The sequence below is a fragment of the Mauremys mutica genome, chromosome 1 (genome assembly GCF_020497125.1).
Source record: "Mauremys mutica isolate MM-2020 ecotype Southern chromosome 1, ASM2049712v1, whole genome shotgun sequence".
NCBI lineage: Eukaryota > Metazoa > Chordata > Testudines > Geoemydidae > Mauremys > Mauremys mutica.
Genome location: NC_059072.1, coordinates 207,322,218 through 207,339,004, shown reverse-complemented (window position 1 = coordinate 207,339,004; position 16,787 = coordinate 207,322,218). Strand labels below are relative to the sequence as shown.

The 16,787-nt window shown below is 44.7% G+C and overlaps 1 pseudogene; it reads left to right on the top strand.

Moving 5' to 3' along the window:
• Positions 1 to 5,313: 5,313 nt before the first annotated feature.
• Positions 5,314 to 7,210, top strand: LOC123376659 (annotated as a pseudogene).
• Positions 7,211 to 16,787: the final 9,577 nt, after the last annotated feature.

Below are 16,787 nucleotides of genomic sequence, written 5' to 3'. Positions count from 1 at the left end.
GTTTTCTGCTTCTGCAAGTTCGACGGTGGAGAGAAGACAGTGCAGTCTCTGGGGACAGTGATGTCTTTGCTGGACTGCACAGTGGAGACTCAGAAAGCCTCCCTCTTTATATACTACTTTCACAGAATAAAGGCATTAGTGGGATTTCTCTGGAAAGACATGATCTCATGATTAAGGCAATCTGGTCAGCAGAAATGCAGAGGTTGACCTGAGAATGACAGTCTGGTTAGAATCAGTGCCAGATATCTGTGGACAGTAGCTACTTTCCAGCATGCTATGCTGTCTGGGGCTACCTCTACCCAGCGAGAAAACAGGCTCTAACTCTTAACATAGACAAGCAATTCAAACGGGACTTTTTAATTTAATTTCTTGTGGAAATTTTCTAAAGGTGTCTATAGTTACTCTAGTTAGCTTTGATCTAGCTTGATCAGAGCCAGCTCAGGTATGCCTACACATGCTGCAATCATACTTCCAAACTGTGGAGTAGACATCCCTTAAGTGTATTCAGTGGTACTTGTTTCTTGCCATCGGGTTTATGGGTATCGGTGTGTGTATTCAATATGAGAACTGGTTGGAATATGGTAAACATTTTTCTTTCATTTTGTTTCTTTAGGGTACACACATTTCTAAGGAGACTTGTGGTATTAAATTAGACTGTTTGTGGGACAGAACATTTTAATCTTTGAGGGCATTGGTGAACCTCAGTCCCCCCTGTTCTGTGCCTCTGGCACACAATAGTGCAGTCTCCTGAGGGCTGTAATACTTTAGTCTAATTCAGATTACATACTTCACCAGTGGCAGTGTGAAGCAGAGCCTTCAGGCAGTGTATCACCTGCTATGCAGAATCAATGAGACTGGTGGGTGCTCATATAAAGAGCTATGCTTTGTCTTCATTGCAGAAAGAGGTGTGTTTTTTACACTGAGTTGCTGTAAATGTAGCTAGCCCAGGTCAACCCTATACCTTCACCTGGAGTTGACCTCCTCTAGCTGCATCAGGATTAAAACGACAGTGCCTTGTCTCTCCACTATGAGTTTACAGCAAGATAGCTATCTCGTAAAAATGCTCCCTTTATTTGCAGTGACGACCTAGCCTGTTTTGTAAAATATTGGAACCAGTCCTCAACCAGACTTTTTTTTTTAGTTTTAGATCTGTTCTAATGTAAGCGGGGTCTGAATGAGCTCTCCCCTGACATCTAGTGATGAGCTGGTGGAAAAGACTAGGTACACAACATGGCGGAGCTGCTTTTCTAAAATGATCCCTTTTGTCTGGTGTCAGGTTACAAATCCCTTTCGTATTGAGTGCAGAGGTAATGAAATGTTGTTATGCTTACGGTGTGAGTACAGGGCAGCAGAACTGTACTTCACTTGCCCTGATTGAGGGGATCACTCTAAAATGAACCTCACTCTCTAAGCAGGGGTAGGGATGCCATCTCCCAGTGGATATGAGAGGGGTTGGGGATAGGTGTTTCTATTTGGTGGTGTGGAGTCCGCTGAAAGAATCCTAGGCACCATTTGACCTTCCCCTGCCCAGCGTTTAAGGACAGAGCTTACTAGACTCAATTGAGAGACATTTTTTTTGTTCGGTGATGACCAGAGCTGGGTCACTGATAAGCAGATCTAGGGGCTATGCCTTAGACCTGGTGTAGGGACAGTGGTTAAATGAAAGACAATGCAGAGGCAGTACTGGCAGTGAGGTTTCCTGCTACCCAGTGAAATCAGTAAGAGCTGACATCACTAAAGACCTGGATTAAGAAGTGAAACCTCAGAACGTGGCATTGCAGAAGTGGCAGTGAGTGTCCAACAGCAGTAGCATGTGACCAGTGGCAGCAGGGAAAAGCGGGAGAGGGAATGGCAAACAGTGAGTTGCAGAGGTGCACAGCAACCACACAGACATTGCTCAACGTCCCCCATCCTTTCTTGGGTTGGAGGTGAACCCCTTTGAATTCACCTCTGAACTCTGGGTCTTCTCTAATCAAGGACAGCCAACTGTGAGTAGGGTGCAGTGGAGGGTGCGGAGAGTGATGTGATAAAGGGACATTTGTTCTTCAGCAAGGCGGGAAACAGGTAAAGGACACTGCCCGACACTGCCCGATGCACTGTGAGTCAGGTTCGCCTATGGTTACATGCTTTTGAATGTGGTTGTGATGTTTTCCCAAATGTTCCCTTCCTTTTAATAAAAGCTGTCTTTTGTTATACACAGACTCAGTGCTTATGACTGGGAAAGTATTGCCTCTTAGAGACACCTGGGGTAGTGTTATGATTTCCCAGATTACTGGGCGGAGGCTTTAGCCAGTTCTGTGTCATATTGTTAAGAGGAACCCCTATATAATGAACCCCTAGATAATGAACCCAACCCTTGTTGCTGCCAAGTTTCACCTGGCAGAAGGGTTACCCTAGTAAGAAGTTACCGTAAAGTGTGTGTCACTTCATTTGCCTTTACCATCCCAGAAGGCCGGACCGTTCTAAATGTTACAGCTGCATCCCCAACACTTCCTCCTCCTCTCCCACAACCTAGCTGACTTTTCCTCTCTCCCAATCCCTACTTCTGATGACAGACTTGCTGGCACGGCGACCGTTGCTCCCTTGTGCCACTATTGTCACTGCAATGATCCCATACTTCCCAAAACATACCTGGGGGCTAGTCTGAGTTGAGGGTACATGGCTGAATACACAACCACAGCGACAAGGGGCACAGGACACTCTGGATTCCTTTCACAGGGGTCCAGAGATGATTTAGGGAAGGGAAGGGCAGCTGAGTAGGGGAGAAAGAAAAGCCATCAGTTGGGCTGCTTTTGCTAGGGAGGGAGTCATAAATATGGGTAAAGCATGTGAGCTGGTGGCTGTAAGGCAGGAGCACCTTCTTTTGGTGATGGGGAAAAGGTAGCCAGAAACTAAAATATCTTAGTTAAGGAGGATTTGTAGGGCTTATTAACCTTTTCAGGTTCACCCATGACAGTACTAATATTTTTTCAGATCAGTAGTTTGTTTATATTTGTTTAGTTTTATTTTCAATTTTACCAGGTGATTTAAGCAGCCAATAATCTCCTCTTGCAGTATCTGTATACTGGGGAATATCTCTCGTTACACACTGACGCATCATGCCCCCAAAGAGATGCAGTAGTAGGATTTTCATTCAAATGGTCTTTCAGGGGGGTCTTGTGCTGCTAGCTCACTTTGACACTTTTGAAAAGCTAAATTATCATGCAAAACCACCAAGATAGGCACATGAGAAACATCTCATTTAGCAAAGGCCAACATACTTCCTCACTATGCTCTCCAAAGAATATAGCATGTCCTTGAGTAAAACAGATGTCTGGTGGGCAAGGGGCAGATTTTTTGAATTGTCATTAGTTTGTCAATATGCCTTACCTTGTAGACTTCTCACTTCTAGGCCAGATCATTGGTTTCAATCCCATACTGGACCTTGAGTTCAAACACAATACTAACACTACAGTGATTTTGAGGTGATGGTCATATTATGCTTCTAGATCAGTGCTACTCAAAGTGGTGGTCTGTGGACCGGTGCGGTCCGCAAGCCATTGGCTGCTGGTCCGCGGCGAGTTTCCAGGAAAGAAGGAGAGAAATAATAGTATAATTTTTAAATCGCACCGGAATTCCATCAAGAATAATTATCAGTCGATAAAAGTCGACAATATTAAATAATATGTTTTCAGAAGCACATATTATAATATTGATAATTATGCCATAGCGCTCCTTCGCATATAAAGACTCCGCCCCACCGGCAGTTACCATCGAGAAGTTGAATAGAGAGCGTCATACAGATCGCTGCGTGTTTGTCATTTGGGTCCCCGTCCAAACCCACTGATCTGAGAATGTAAGTACTAATAATATTATACATTTTAATAATTATTTTCTGTCCTATCCCGCTGTATCCCTTATGAGGTAGATAGAGACAATTGAGCACCACACACCTATAGCCAAATAGACAGTCCTTGTAGGAGCAGGATATTATAATTGTACTATAAGAATTGATGTAAACTTTGATTTCATTCTGCCAGCCACCCTTTTTGAATAACAGAAAGGAATAACCATCTGAGACTGGGATCCTGTTTCCAATATGCATTACAATTAGGACCTGTTATAAAGTTTAGTTAGTAAGAGACAGGATTTTGTATTGTGTCTATGATAAATAGATTAGAGAAATGTTGAGGGCCTGAAGCCCCAATGTGAATTGTTTTAGTTATAAGATTTAGCAAGGCTTGATTTACAATGTATTCTGCTGAATATAAAATACTGCTAAAATATTGAAGGTTTCTGTGAGAGACTGTTTGTGTGAACGAGGAATGCATGCATCAGGAAAAGATAAGGTGTGAAAGCCATCACAAATGTCCAGATGGTCAAGAAAAAGTGAGAGACTTGGAAAGACCAGAAGACAATCAGAAAACATCCATTGTATCCGATGCTAAACATGTCAGCAGCATTGACGACCTCAGAGGTGAGGCAGGCACCCCCGAAGGCAAGACAACAAATAGGAGATAACGATGGGAAGCCCGACAATAACCATGAAATGATAACAGCAGAAAACCCCAAAATTAACACCACTTAAGGACTAATGATTACAGGATGACATTGCAAAATGCATGGACTCAAATGGTAATTTACAACTATAAAGCTGGGGTGTTTTGCCATGGAACTCTGGGTTCAGTCCTGCAAAGCTTTGGCGCATCGGATCGCGACCGACAGAGCCCAGCTCCTCACTCGTGCTCAATCTAACTGGCCATTAGATTGACTCGAGCTACAACAGACTCATAACTATAAACATCAACTGGCAGGACTCTGTGTGTGTGTGTGTGTGAGAGAGAGAGAGAGAGAGAGAGAGAGAGACTGTTCCCCCTGAAAAGATCCCGTGTGCTTTGTATGAGCATAACATTCTCGCTTCCTCCATATCCATATATCGTTTCATGCACGCTCTCATTGTTCTTACTTATAGTCTTCCTCTCTTCTAGAATCAAACCTATGTGTTTTTGCCAGGAAGTTCTCGAAATTCCTCGCTTTCTCACTCCATATCTTTCAGACAGGTAAATCTTATTTTTGACGTTCATTATTCATTCTTTCCATATGTTCAAACCATCTTAACTTTTCAATTATTATCCTGTTTGCAATTTAATATTAAAATTTATATTATCTTCTTATCCTAACATTACTTACCTTGTTAATCAATGTTCTCCCGCACATATTTCTCAATAAAAGCATTCCCACTGCATTTATTCGGATTTCAGCCTAATATCATAAATTAAGTATATACCCGGGGTAATGGAATTTATATTAATTATTTTTATGCCTAATTTACTGATGGCGAAGAGAGGCCCAATTGACATATATATCAAGCAGAGACATCCGGTTGCTGAACACGCATGTAATTCTGAATCAGATGACGGCAATGAAACCGAAGTATTGTCAACAAAAATAATTCGTACTAGCTTTACTTGGAAATATGACTCCTCATACATTCAGTTCGGTTTTGTAGCCACAAATGATGGTGGAGTGCCAAAACCACAGTGCGTTATTTGTGGCGATGTGTTGGCTAATGACGCAATGAAGCCATCAAAGCTCAAGAGGCATTTAAATACAAAACATAATTAAATTAGTTCAAAGCTGAAAGAGTTCTTTGAAAGAAAGCATGTTGATTTAAAAGGCCGTCAGAAACAGATCTTTGAAGTGTCACACATACATACTTGTGCTTTGCGAGCTTCTTATAAAGTAGCGCTTCACGTTGCTAAGGCTAAAAAGCCATACACAACTGGTGAGACACTAGTGATAGACTGTATTAAAGATGTCTGCATGGAAAAGCTGGGCAAGCCGGCAGCAAAGAAAGTGGCTCAGGTGCCACTTTCAAATGACACTATAGCTCGACGAATTCACGATCTGATTCACGATATGGAAGATCAGCTCATAGGACAGATTAAATTAGCAAAGTACTTTTCTTTGCAGCTTGATGAATGTACAGACATTGCTAATACGGCAGTTCTGATGGTGTATGTACGCTTTGAACATGAGGGTGATTTGAAGGAAGAGTTTTTGTTTTCTGCTTCAATACCAACAAAAACAACTAGTTCTGAAGTGTTCAAGACTGTGAGCGACTACATCATTAACAAATGTGGGTTGGATTTCAAGTTTTGTGTAGGTGTATGTTCTGATGGTGCTGCCGCAATGACAGGACAGCATTCTGGAGTGGTAAATCAGATTAAGGCGCTTGCACCTGAATGCAGGTCGATGCACTGCTTCCTTCACCGAGAAAGTGAAAAAAAAGTCAATAGAACTAAACAGTGTGCTCAGCGAGGTTGTAAAAATTGTGAACCATGTAAAGGTGAATGCTTTAAATTCGAGACTATTCGCTGCATTATGTGATGATATGGGAGCTGATCATAAACAGCTCCTATTGCATGCCGATGTACGTTGGTGATCGAGGGGAAAAGTCCTGTAAAGAGTATTTGAGCTCCGAAACGAGCTTGCTGAGTTTCTTCAGGACAAAAAACCAAATTGGTCACAATTGTTCCAAGACGTGGATTAGATAGCCAAGCTGGCTTATTTGGCTGATATCTTTGCCATCTTTAATGATCTCAACACCTCCATGCAGGGAAGGATGGCTTCGTCTCCTACAATGGCAGACAAGATCGACGAACAGAAATGAAAGCTAAAAGCATGGAAGAGTTGAGTGTCAAGAGATTGTTATGACATGTTTCACAACTTAGCGACAATCATCACCGATGCAGGCGAAGACCTTGATGTTACATCTCTACGAAACGTCATCAGTGAACACTTGACGAATTTGGCAGAACGTTTTGAGTTTTACTTTCCAGCAGAAGAAGATCCACAGAAAGGGACTGGATGGATCTGAAATCCGTTTATTCCACTGAAAGATGACTTAACCATCACTATGGAGGATAAATTGTTGGAGCTGGCTGCTGACGAAAGACTGAAGATGAGTTTCGAAACTACAACATCACTTGCTTCCTTTTGGATAAAAGTGAAAGCAGAATATCCTGAGCTTACTGAAATTGCTCTGAAAACTCTTCTCCCATTTCCTTCAACATACCTCTGCGAGACTGGCTTCTCAACCATGAGTGTCATTAAGACAAAATACAGGAATAGTATGTATAGTCATTCTCCACTGTGTGTGGCACTGTCCTCAATTGAACCATGACTGGATAAGCTGACAAAGAAGAAGCAGGCTCACCTTTCACATTAGTAAAGGTTAAGGTTTTAACATGCCTATTATTGTATTGTAATATTGTATTATTTCTTTGCAAAATAAATATAAAATAAAAAATGTCTGCCAACTTTTATTTTATTCATTATATTGTCTCTGTTATAAATGACTACTACTACAAATGTTCAAATAATCTTTTCTTGGATCATAAACGAATAATAGTCATTTTATACTATCCGCACAGACGCACAGCCTTCCAATCAGTCTTCAATGTATTTAAATGGGAACGTCTCTGCATGTATGCCACACTCCCATTCCAATTAATACAGTGAAGAATGTTAGTTTTTCTGATCTGATGTGCTACGTGTCGATGCGAAAATGATAATAATATGGCACAAATATGGTACCGGTCCCTGGCAAATATGGTACCGGTCCCTGGCACATTGGGGGAAAAAAATTGCCGGTCCGCCACATCAGATAGTTTGAGAAGCACAGCTCTAGATCATTGTTTTTCAGCTGGTAAGTGACAACCCCCAGGGGATCACAAAAGGCAATCAGGATGGGGAGGGAGTCACACAGCATTGCAAACTTTCTGACATTCTAGAGCAATAAAATCTCACACTCCCCACCTCTCTTAAACCTTCACCAGTCAAAGGCAGCATTTGTGATCAGCCTCTCAACACACACACACAAATAAATTATACAGGCTTAGCATTGATGCTTTTTTTTTTACTCTTATAGTAAAGACAAGTGAGTCATGAAAATATTTTACTCTGAACAAAAGGTTGCCAACTTGAATGGCAGAGAAACACTGGTCTAGATCATTTTTATGTATATGGAGAAGTGAACTGTTATACTTTTGAAATGAAAGAACAGTTGTGCAAATTACACAAAACTTTCCTTTTCAAGGAATGGTTTCAGGCCAGCTGTGATAGCAAAAAAAAAAGAAGTTAACATGCAGACAACAAAGGACAATAGACATATTATTCTAAAGGATAATAAAATGCATCTCAGTCTGATTCCAGTTTTCCTTCTGACAGTTTTGAGTTGGCGTGGAATGTTAGGCAATGGCTGTGAGGCAGCCTGTTATAGTTCTGGGTGTAAAAGCCTTCCCTCTCCCTACAGCACAGATTTCTATATAGCCTCAGGAAGGGTCAGGGGCTGGTTGTAGAGATATTGTCAGATAGTCCATATTCTTTGCGGTAGGGAATGATATTATGGCTTTAAAAGCAGAAGGGGTCAATCAGACTCCCCTAAGTTAGCTCCATGGCTGCAATGGCCTGCCTTAGCCAAATAACAAATAAAGTAACAGACAGGGAGGAGGGAGGTCATGTCATCCCTGCCAGAACTCAAAAGGAATCAAGTTACCTTTCCAAGGTATACAGACAAATACATGTGAGTGAGGAGGATGACAGACAGGAAAGACACTCACCTTGACTCAGTGCATGGGCAACAAAAGGCCACCCCAGTGGGGTGAGGAATCAATACTCCTCCGCTTCTTCATCCCCCCCAGAAAAGCTAAAGTTAGGCCACTGGAGTCCCCACCCCAGCCTCCAAAGGGGTGAGGCACAGAAAGGAATTTGGCTATGGGGGAGGTTTGAGGAATTTCCCTTGCTTGCCCTCTTTCATCTGCTGTTAAAAACAGTACATGTGTGTGTGCCACTGCACAGCGAGGCAGCCATAACAGATTTTTCTCTTTGGCCCAAAGAACTGCTGTGTGAAATATTTCTGGGGGGGTCCTTGACCCATTGCTGGGGCAGGCAACCCCTTCAGGGACAAAGGGACACTAGACACACTCCCTAGTAGCCATGTGGGAGTGGGACGACCAGGTCTCAAGCACCCAAAGGTTTCAGGGTGACAAAGGTAAGAAAGGGTAGGCAAGAGCCCCATAGGTGCTAAAGAGAGAAATGATATGGGCTGGTGGTGAAATGGCTCTGTAGGGATTGTTGAAGAATGTCAGCTGGTTTGCTAGCAACAATGTTTAGCATGTGAATTGTTAAAATGTGAAATTATGAAAGGCCACCCGTGGAATAAACCTGTCCAGGAAATAAATCAGTAGGTTTCCCTAGAATGCCAGTCTCCCTAGCTACCCCCACTTCTTTAGTGGGGAGATGTTTGCGGTGGGATGTAGCCGTGTCGGTCCCAGGATATTAGAGAGACAAGGTGGGTGCGGTAATATCTTTTAGTGGACCAACTTCTGTTGGTGAGAGAGACAAGCTTGTCACCAACAGAAGTGGAGAGGGGAGACGGCTACGGCAATTTCCTGCAGTATCCTTGAAAAACCTTATTAAGTTTAAGTATGCTTGGAGTCCACTATATTAAATACAAAGGTGATGTATTATTGTGGCCTGGATGATCAAAGGTTTGTACTGAACAATATGGCAGACAAGCCTGAACTTCTGGGACAATACATGTGAGGTGGATTTCCTGGGCAACATCAAGGAGAAGCAAAGGTAACACGAAGAGGGGGAATGGGGGAGTCAAGTCCCCCCCCCAGATTGGCCTGCCCAGGGGCGAAGAGGGAGAGTGGCTCTGTCCTTCTCTCCCTGCGTCTTCCCCCCAGCACCTTTGGCTGCTCTCCCTGGCAGCTGGGTGGGGAGCAGGACAGAGCTGCTTTTTCCTGAGAGAGCCTGGCTGGGAGGCAAGGCCCACCCCCTGCCCAGCTCTGAAGGCAGTGCCCCTGCCAGCAGCAGCAGCACAGAAGTAAAGGTGACGATCCCATAACCCCCTTACAATAGCCTTGTAACCCCCACTCACCATCTTTTGCGTTTGGACCCCCACGGTTACAACACCGTGAAATTTCAGATGTAAACCTCTGAAACCATAAAATTGATGATTTTTAAAATCCTATGACTGTGAAATTGACCAAAATGGACTGTGAATTTGGTAGGACCCTATGTATAACGGAAGGAGTCACCGATTCATGGGGATGCTTGTTCTGAGCTAACAGCTGTTAAGAACTTGTAACCACAGAAAACCCCCTTGGTGGGGTTTGAAGGACTGAAACCTACCGTAGCCCTTCTTGGATTAGTGTGTAGGTTCTTTTATTGTTTTTATTGTGTTTTCTCTGTAATGGTTTCACCATAAAAATAAAGAGGCTTGCTTAGAAAGGGCTGTGTGGTATCTTTTAACTGTTGGCAATTACACTAGTTCAGGGGTTCCCAAACTTGGTTCACAACTTGTTCGGGATAAGCCCCTGGCGGTCCGCAAGATGCTTTGTTTACCTGAGCGTCCGCAGGTACGGCGGCCACTCGCAGTTCCCAGTTCGCTGTTCCCTTAAAATGCTGTCCTGAATCAAGGCCATAAATGGTGATATTATGCAGGGGGCAGACCTAGCTGCAGGAGCCAGTTGCATAAACACTATTGTCATTCTTTCAGAGTCCTTAAATGTTTGCTAAAAATTTCCTTCTGGAAGTGTTTGTCCTCCGTCATATTTCTCTCTCATTAGGGAAAGAGTTTCCTGCATTGTTTCCCTGTCCTCTTTCCTCAAGCTGTCCTGTCTCTGAAACATGAGCCTTGTTTTGTGCTCTTCAAACTTTGTCTGTGTAGTCAGAGTCCTTGTTCACATCCAGGAACAGTTCTTCTCATTCCTGGGCTGAAAGTCAGTGAGCCTTTCCGCCACTGTGGATCTAGCAGGCCTGTCGCCATATCTGTTCTGGGACACTCATAGAGTTGAAGTGGCCACTGTAATGAGAGATAAAGAAATAATAGCAACACTCATCTCCCTGCCTCCTTTAAATACCAAAAAAGGCAATAACAGGTAACAATTGCCACTCAATGTTGAATTCCAGTGCCTCCCTACAGAGCACTTTTTCCATGGGCATATTATCAGAATTCATGCACCACACTTACAAGAATAAAGGTGGGCAAGGAAGCATTAATGCAGTCATGGGAGGAAGGGATTGGAGGCATGTGTTTTGATCACTTTCACAGGATCAATAAGTGTTACTTGTTGCAGGCAAATGGAAACCTTGGCCCATCCAAGGAAAGAAGTCAGTGGGAGCTGCTGGCTGCTCAGCACGTTTGAAAGTCAGGCCACTTACTTAGATGCTTAAATATAGATTTAAGAGCATAACATTAAGGTCCAATTTTTATTAAATTGGTTTCCATTTCTTTGCAAGCGAGATCTCCTGTCCCCCACAGCACTCTACGAATTCACACACACCTCAGTTGAATCCTCCCTACAAGGCTTTGCCTTGCAATCACCAATCTTTTAGATGGGAAGGGGGATTCTTTGGATTCTATCAACCCCACTACTTAATCAGCCACAGAGGTCACTACAGAGCAAGCTGAGGCTCTTGGCTAAATACCTTTGAGGATCTGGACCAGGCTCTGCCTCTCTTGCACTCTCTAGCCCTGATGGCTTGGAGGAACTACAGGACAGGTAATTGATCCTGGGCTTCCTGCACAGTGATACAGATCACTAGAGAACTGTGGGATAGCAAAGTCAAGCATCTCTCTCATTGCCTCCCACCGTTCTGCTTGGTGCACTATCAGCTCTTATATCATACGAAAGGGGCCACTTGTAACACAAACTTATTCACAGTTGAATTTATTCCATAAAGGTAGGACTGTGGGAAGATTGGTTTGGAAGTTACTGAGGCCACGTCTTCACTTCAGTGGCTAGAGTGTCACAACTACAGAATGCTGCTGTAGCACTGTAGTGTAGGTGCTTCCTACATCGATGGAAGGGTTTTTTCTGTCGATGTAGATAATCCACCTCTCTGAGAGGCAGTAGCTATATCAATGGAATAATTCTTCCATCAACCTCGCTATATCTACAGTGGCAATGTAGCTAGGTTGGTCTAATTTTTAGGTGTAGAGCAGGCCTGAGGCCCAGATCCAGAAAGGTATTTAGGCTCTTAACTTGCAGTGAAATGAATGTTGTATACAATGTTATTGTAGCTGTGTGGGTCCCGGGATATTAGAGAGACAAGGGGCGTGAGGTAATATCTTTTGTTAGACAGAAGTTTGGTCCAATAAAAGCTATTAACTCACCCCTCTCGTCTCTCTAATTAAATCAATGGAAGTTAGAAGCCTAAATACCTTTGGGGATCTGAGAAAAGGCTGGAAAATCACTTCAGTTAGAGTCATGCCCTGTGCTTGATTCCTGGTTCCACTCCTATATCCACTTCCTCCTCATTTTAAATGCATGGGGTTCTTTTTATTGTACAGCTATCTGTCTATTTTCAAACCTCTTCACAGATCAGCTGTACATTGGAAAAGCTAAATATCAGCTCTCCTCACACAAAGTCAGATTTTTTTTAATCTAAAGAATTTATATAATGTCAACAGTCTGTTTCAGTGCAGCCAAAGAGGCTTAAAAAATTACTAGCAATCCCTTTTTTCCACCTCAGAGCCCATATCCTGAACACTGAACAAATCCCATCAGTGTTTGTGGTACATAATGTCATTGTTGTTGAACCACTGGTGAATTTACACACTGTTAATCCTTGGCATTTATTCAAACAAGCTCAGCAAGTTTCAGCAGCACAATGCACTTAATGTTTTCATCAATGGGTTTACATAGTGAATGAGATGCTCTCAGCGCCTCAGCTTGCAGCATTGCAAGCTAGAGAGTACAGCAGGAGCATAGCAGAGCAGAACTGAGAGAACAGGAGAATTGAAGCAGACACATGTTTGGAATTTTATGGCAGTTTAAGTAGCAATAATACCTAACTCTCGCAGTCTGCATATCTCAAAACACTGCATAAAGGAAGTCAGTATCATTATCCCCATTTCACTGGGGAAACAGCCAGGGAAAGCACGTTGTTAAGGGTCCTTCAGCAGGCCAGAGGCAATGTTAGAACTAGAAGCCCATTTTCCCACGTATCTGTCCAGAGCCCTTTCCACTGGATCACACTGCCTCTCATGCAGTAGCAGCTTAGAGCTCCATTGGCTTGCAAGCAGGGTTTCATGTATGAGAACTTTTGGGGCTCCTCTCTTTGCCTTGTAAAATCTTCCTTTTGTCAAGGAAATGTTAGTTTCAGGCCAGAAAACATTTTTTAAAGAAAATACTGAAGGACACTGGCATACCTGTCTGGGTAGTTTAACTCACTTTAACTCCCAGGTCACCCTGTACCCCACACAAACAATGTTGTAGATGTTATGGGGGAAGAAGAGGCAGTGAACAAATGTGTTCGCTAGTGAGTCTGTGATGATTCGGGGGATTGCTATAAGGGGGTTGGGAGAGGAAGAGGAGGTACTATAGAAGGAGGGTCCTTAGAGCCGAGGATGAGGGGGAGAGGCAATCAGAGGTGCACTGTAATTCTGTGGTAATTCTGCACTGAATTGTTCAATTACTCTTGAGGCTGCATCAGGTTGTTTGTGCAGAGCTTGGGGGTGGGAAGGTTAAGTGCTGAATACATGCTAAGTATGAATGCTATTGTGAGAATTGTTTAATTCTCCCTACCCCCAGAGAGTGTGAGAAATTGCCTAATCACAGGTGAACTGACAGTGAATTAACCACTGACAAGTCTGAGATGAATTATTTAACCACAGGTGGATCTGCAAGTCAGCAATGGTTTGGAAGCAAGGTGACCTCCAAGATGGGTATGAAAAGAGACTGGAGGCTTGTCTACACTTGAAATGCTACAGCAGTGCAGCTGCGCCACTGTACAGCTTCAGTATAGACACTCAGGGTATGGCTACACTGGCGATTTGCAACGCTGGAAAGCCTCCACCAGCGCTGCAATTAGTAAGTGGCCACACCTGCAGGGCACTTCCAGCGCTGCAACTCCCTGGCTGCAGCGCTGGCCGTACACCTCACTCAGCATGGGGAATAAGGATTCCAGCGCTGGTGCTGCAGCGCTGGTCATCAAGTGTGGCCACACACAAGCGCTGTGATTGGCCTCCAGGGTATAAGGATGTATCCCAGAATGCCTGTTCAGCCACTCTGCTCATCAGGTCAGACTCTACTGCCCTGGCCTCAGGTGACCCACCCTTTAAATGCCCCGGGAATTTTAAAAATCCCCTTCCTGTTTGCTCAGCCAGGTGTGGAGTGCAATCAGTTAATCTTTACAGGTGACCATGCCTCCACGTGGCAAACGAGCCCCAGCATGGAGCAATGGCGAGCTGATGGACCTCATCAGTGTTTGGGGGGAGGAATCTGTGCAGGCACAGCTGCGCTCTAGCCGTAAGAATTATGATACCTTTGCCCAGGTATCAAGAGCCATGCTGGAAAGGGGCCATGAGCGTGATGCGCTGCAGTGCAGGGTTAAAGTAAAGGAGCTGCGGAGTGCCTATTGCAAAGCACGCGAGGGAAACCGCAGATCCGGCGCTGCCCCCACGACCTGCCGGTTTTACAAGGAGCTGGATGCGATTTATGGGGGTGACCCCTCTGTAAATCCAAGGACCACGATGGACAGTTCAGAGCCGGTAGAGGATGGGGAGGGGGAGGCAGACAGTGAGGCTACTGTGGTGGGGGAAGACACCCCGGAGTCCCAGGAGGCATGCAGTCAGGAGCTCTTCTCAAGCCAGGAGGAAACTAGCCAGTCGCAGCCCCTGGGACTTGGTGCAGAAGAATCACAGGAGCAGGTCCCAGGTAAGCAACTTTTATTGCAATGCAAAGGTTTTGGGAGAGGAGGGGGGGTGGTATGGCTGCATGCCTAGACATGGAATATCCCATTGATGTGGTCTATCACGTCGCGGTAATCTGCCTCTGTAATCTCTTCAAAAGTTTCTGCAAGAGCATAGGCAATTTGCGTGACCAAGTTTAAAGGGAGAGCCAGTGTGGTCCCTGTCCCAGTCAGGCTAACGCGTCCGCGCCACTGTTCCAGGAGGGGTGGGGGGACCAGGGCTGCACACAGGCAAGCTGCATAGGGGCCAGGGCGGAATCCGCATTGTTGTAGGAGACCCTCCCTTGCTTCCCAGGTAACCCGCAGCAGGGAGATATCTTCAAGTATTAATTCCTGTGGGAAATGGAGGGAGTGTTTCAGTGCAGGTCTCCCAACTGCTGCTTGCTTCCTGCCTTTAACAAAGCCCAAAAAAAGGCAGTGTACCCATGAAGCAAAAAGCACCCTGCCCAGGCAAACCACGGCAGGAACCCCAGGGTTAATTCCTGAGGGACATGGCAGTGCAGGTCTCCCAACTGCTGCTTGCTTCCTGCCTTTAACAAAGCCCAAAAAAAGGCAGTGTACCCATGAAGCAAAAAGCACCCTGCCCAGGCAAACCGCGGCAGGAACCCCAGGGTTAATTCCTGAGGGACATGGAGGTTTTATTGACTACTACCCTCACTTACCATTTCTGGGAGGCTGTGAATTCTCTAGCTGTGTTTGAAATGTCTGAGGAATGCTACAGTGTGAGACTTGAAACTAACTTCAGATTATACACAATGCAGGCTCTATTAAAATGTATCATTTGCTGTATTTTTACAGTGTCCTTGACTAGTCCTGGTCCGGTGTTATCAGTGACTGAAAGAAAGCTTCAAAACCTAAGAAGGAAGCCTAACAAAAGCAAGGAAGATTTGGTGAAGGCAGTTATGAACCAGTGTGCAACAGAGAATAAAACTGCGCAGGAATGGAGAGAAAAGATGCAGCACTGGAAGGAAACAGAAAGCAGGAGAAAGGCGTTGATGCTGAAGAAAACCACGAGGCAGCTTATAAACCTCATGGTGCGCCAAACAGACTGTATGCAGTCACTGGTAGCAATGCAGGCAGAGCACTACCGTGCCAAACCCCCACCCTCCCAAACCTCTTTCCCCTATGCACCAATGTCAGCTCCAAGTCCCGTTCCCCAGCATCCAGGTTCTTACCTACACCATCACCAGCTGCCCCCGACACCTGTACGGTCACCTATGAGCCCAGAGAACTACGACCCTTACCCTCTGCACTCAACCCCCATCACCATGCAACAGTACAATCCTGAGGTGGACAACAGCACTCCTGGCAGTACATATGCAAAACTATGAATGTACAGTTCAACAACCAACCCCCCTGCCCGTTTACTACCTTTTTTTTAAATAAATGATTTCTTTGATTATGAAACAGTTTTTATTATTGTATAAAGTGAAAGATAACAAACCCCAAGGAAAACACAGGTAACAAACAGCAAGGAAAACACAGGCACTTAAAAGCACTGTAACCAGTGCACGTCACTCCTGGTCAAGGCAAAAAACATTACTGTTGGCTTTCAGCCTCAAATTCCTCCCTCAAGGCATCCCTAATCCTTGTTGCCCTGTGGTGGGCGTCTCTAGTAGCCCTGCTGTCTGGCTGTGCAAATTCAGCCTCCAGGACTTGCACCTCGTTGGTCCATGCCTGGCTGAATGTTTCACCCTTCCCTTCACAAATATTATGAAGGGTACAGCACGCGGATATAACCGCAGGGATGCTGCTTTCCCCCAAGTCTAGCTTCCCATAAAGCGCCCGCCAGCGCCCCTTTAAACGGCCGAAAGCACACTCCACAGTCATTTGGTATCGGCTCGGCCTGTAGTTGAAACGGTCCTGGCTCCTGTCTACCTTCCCTGTATAGGGTTTCATGAGCCAAGGCATTAATGGGTAAGCGGGGTCCCCAAGGATCACAATGGGCATTTCAATGTCCCCTACTGTGATCTTTCGGTCTGGGAAAAATGTCCCTTCCTGCATCTTCCTGAACAGGCCACTGTTCCGAAAGATGCGTG